Here is a 4,396-nt window from a genome sequence, read left to right as displayed (position 1 = left end):
ATTACACTTTTCCTGAAGGGCGCCCGGATGGCTCGGAGCTCGGGTTAGGACCCCACCGGTCCCACCTGGGGACCTGGGGTTGGTCCTGGAGGCTCTACGACGAGCCCCCTTTGAACCCCTTGAGTCAGTGAGGCTGAAATGATTGTCATTCAAGACAGCATTCTTGTTGGCTGTCAGATCTTCAAGGAGAATTTGGGAGTTGCAAGCTCTGTCAGTCCATGAGGAGCTTTGCAGGTCGAGGCCGGATGATGGAGGAGTAGTGTTACACGCCAACCCGGCCTTTCTCCCCAACGTTCTCTCAGAGACACATCTCAATCAAGTGATTGAGCTCTGTCCTCTCTTTGACATGCAGACAGATGGAGTACAGAGACAGAGCCCCACTCTGCCCTGTTAGAGCATTAGAGTCGTACATCAGGGCCACACATGCCCATAGAGTAACGGACCAGCTCTTTTGTGCTTTAAGCAGGAGTGCTTTGGTAGACCACTGTCGAAGGCTAGACTGTCCCACTGGATCACAGCATCCAGCAGGTAGGAGTGTGCGGGTACACTCCACTCGTGGAGTGGCAGCCTCGGGCGCTGTCGCTGTTTCGGACAGAGATCTGCACGGCAGCAACTTGGTCGACTCCATCGACATTCACCCTGTTCTACCAACTGAATGTGGCTGCATCCGCTCCCTTTGGGGAGTCAGTCTTGCATGCTGCCCAGCGGTAGGCGTCGCCCTCAGTCAGTTGCCCTTGTGTCCGGCGGGCTGGCTTGAGCGGCCCTTCACCCCTGTGGTAACTGGCCTTGGCCAGGCTCTGGGTATAGCGTCTTGTGCCTGAGCGTTTAGCGTCTGGCTGTCCAGCCACCCTGGGGGTTGTAAATACACTTGTGAATATTTTAAATACAGTATGTGCTTGGGCCGGAGCGCACTGGTGTTGGCTCTGTCGTTCTGAGACAGCTTCGCTTCCTTGCGAGGTGTCCCATACATATGAAATATGTTGGGTGGAGAGATAGTCTCGATACGTTGTAACCTTTGCTCTCTGAGTGAAGAGCGACACCTCAATTTCTCTCGGAAGCAGTAAGTAAAATGGAAAGTAAAACCAGTGTATTCACGCACACCTGGGCCTTATATATCTGTGCGTGCCAGTACGCCTGGTGTGCCTTAAAGAAATATCCATGTCAAAAGTGAGGTGGGGTCATTCCCCATACATATGAAATATGTTCGGTTTTTTTTTTTGATTGAATATTTTATTAGGCAAAAGAATGTAAAACAACACATTTACATTTAAAATACTTTGTCTAACAGGTCCGTTCATAAAAGTCCTTGCGGACTTGTTTCCAATGAGGGCCTTGGTATTCAATTCATAGACATATATAGTGGCACCACAGTTCGAATATCATTACACAAAGAAATAAAAAATAAAACAGCAAAAAAATTATATATATATATATATATATATATATATATATATATATATATATATATATATATATATATATATATATATATATACATATATATACATATATATACACATATATATATATATATATATATATATATATATATATATATATATATATATATATATATATATACATATATATATATATATATATATATATACATATATATATATATATACATATATACATATATATACACATATATATATATATATACATATATATATATATATATATATACATATATATATATATATATATACATATATATATATCACACTATGTACATCCAATGGAATAAAAAAGGGGGGAAAGATATGTACAAGAACAGGGGGGGGGGGGGGGGTCGGCTGTCTAACGGGAAAATGGTACTACCTCCTCTTTTGGCCTCCTGAAAAGTGATTTTTTAAGGCTCTTTTAAATGAGCCCAGCGAACTGCATTTTTTGAGGGATGGGGTTAGACCATTCCAAACCTGGGTGGCAGTGCTGTAGAAGGAGAATTTGCCCATGTTTGTTTTATGGGTGGGTGGTACCAAATTGTTGTTTGCACTCCCTCTGGTATTGTGACTGTGGGTGTCACTAACCTTTTGGAGGTATTTACTCAGATATGCGGGAATAGGGGGCATATCGGGCAAATTTTCATTTACAATTTTGAAGGCCAGTCCCATTTTTAGTTGTTTAACCCTGTCTTCCACCCTGAGCCAGCCTAGGCTGGCAAAATGGGTGGGAGAAAGGTGGGTCATGGGCCCCAATCCGAGGAGTAGCCGAATCAGTTTGTTTTGGGAGGTTTGAAGTTTAGTCTTCAGTGACACTGAGGTGTTGGAGTACCAGGAGATGCTAGCATAGTCAAAATGTGGTTGAATCAGGGCCCCTGAGAGGGTCCTGAGGGCCTGAGGGTTGACAAAAGAGGAAACTCTGCCCATAAATTTGGTTCTCTGGTTTACTATTTTGACCACCTTTGTCCCCATGCTTTCACCTGACAGGTATTTGTCGAGAATACAACCCAAATAGGTAATCTCTTCTTTGCTAGAGATAATTGTGCCATCGACTTTGACCTTGAAATCATTTACATCCATCTGTCTGAGGGAATGTTTGGTCCCAAAGAGAATGGATTCAGTTTTCCCAAGGTGTAGTGACAGTTTGTTATCAGTAAGCCAAGTACGGATTTTTGAGAGTTCGGAGCTGAGCGCCTCCTCAACTTGCAGCTTGTCCTCTCCCGAGATCAGGAGTGCCGAGTCATCAGCGAACAGGAACAATTTGCAGTTACAGGCAGCATTCATGTCGTTAATGTATAAAAGGAACAGTAACGGCCCTAGAATGCTGCCCTGAGGAACCCCACAGCTCACCGGGAGGGAAGAGGACATGGTTCCGTTGATGTCAACCACTTGTTCTCTTCCCTCCAGGTAGGATCTCATCCAGTTTAGTGATGTGCAGTCGAAACCAATCGCCCTCAGCTTATCAAGTAAAATTGAATGGTTTACAGTGTCGAACGCTTTTTGGAGGTCCAACATGACCATGCCGCAGTATTTGCCCGCGTCTACCTCACGTTTGATGTAGTCGGTCAAATACAGCAGGCATGTGTCAGTGGAATGGGAGGTTCTGAAGCCCGATTGGAATTCAAACAACAGTTTATGCTCGCTGAGGTAGCTGTTGATTTGTTCTTGAATAATTCGCTCTACAACCTTTGAGATGGAACAAAGGATGGAAACAGGCCTATAGTTGCCAGGTTCTAATTTGCTTCCTTTTTTATGCAGAGGGATAACTCTTGCCAATTTGAAATCCTGTGGGACGTGACACTGGCTGATGGATAGGTTTGTGATTTGGGCTACTATGGGGGCAATAGCAGTAGCTGCGTCTCTGAGGAATCTGGTGGGGATATTGTCAAGGCCGGTGGCCTTGTTCGGCTGGAGGGCTAAAAGTTTTTTCTGCACATCATCAGCATTTACTGGTTTGAATGAGAATGAGTCTTTTTTAGCCCCTAGTTTGTCATAGTAAGCATGGATGTGGTCAGAGCCGTACAAACCTGAATGCTGAATGCTGAATGCGGTAGAGAGATAGACTCTTCACTCAGAGAACAAAGGTTACATTACATTCATTTAGCAGACGCTTTTATCCAAAGCGACTTACAATAAGTGCATTCAACATAGGTAGGGAACAAAACTACTAATCACCAGAAGTCTTAAGTGCATTTCCTGCAAAAACAAGCAACCAAGAGTATACCTAGCGCTAAGGTAAAAGTGCTATATATCAGCTACCTACTTTCTTAAACAGATGAGACAAAATAGCAAAATCAAATGAGCACGAGCTAATACAAAAAGTGTATCGACTAAACAAGATCCAATAAAACAGTACAACAATAAAATAAGAGTTTGTACAACTAGTTAACAACAAGTAAGCCAGACAAAGAGGAAGGGTAGTGTTTCCTGAAGAGGTGGGTTTTCAGCCTGCGGCGAAAGATGGGCAGTGACTCTGCTGTCCTGATATCAGTGGGAAATTCATTCCACCACTGTGGGGCCAGAACAGAAAAAAGTCGTGACCGTGTCGATCGACCAGAAGGACCCTTGAGTGACGAGGCAATCAGTCGCCCCGAGGTGGCAGACCGAAGTGGTCGGGCAGGGGTGTAGGCATCGACCATAGCCCGGAGGTAAGAAGGAGCTGTTCCTTTCACTGCCCTATAGGCTAGCACCAGGGTTTTAAAGTGGATCCGAGCTGCTACGGGGAGCCAGTGTAGAGAACGGAGAAGGATAGTTGTGTGAGAGAACTTGGGGCGGTTGAACACCAGACAAGCTGCAGCTTTCTGAACAAGCTCCAGAGGTCTGATGGCAGATGCCGGAGCACCAGCCAGGAGGGAGTTGCAGTAGTCAAGGCGGGAGATGACAAGAGCCTGGATGAGCACCTGGGCTGCCTTCTCCGTGAGGAAGGGGCGAATCCTCCTGATGTAGTAGAG

The 4,396-nt window shown here is 44.7% G+C and overlaps 1 pseudogene across 1 annotated transcript in view; it reads right to left on the bottom strand.

Moving 5' to 3' along the window:
• Nucleotides 1-644: 644 nt before the first annotated feature.
• LOC311050046 (nuclear transcription factor Y subunit alpha-like) overlaps nt 645-4,396 on the bottom strand; it is a 15,537-nt pseudogene continuing 11,785 nt past the window's right edge. The window contains exon 3 of the transcript in view: nt 645-849. The product of the transcript in view is annotated as a nuclear transcription factor Y subunit alpha-like (transcript). The remainder of the gene's footprint in view (nt 850-4,396) is intronic.

Source organism: Gymnoscopelus microlampas (assembly GCF_963454915.1).
Source record: "Gymnoscopelus microlampas genome assembly, chromosome: 8".
Classification (NCBI taxonomy): Eukaryota; Metazoa; Chordata; class Actinopteri; order Myctophiformes; family Myctophidae; genus Gymnoscopelus; species Gymnoscopelus microlampas.
This window is presented reverse-complemented; position numbering and strand designations above follow the sequence as displayed.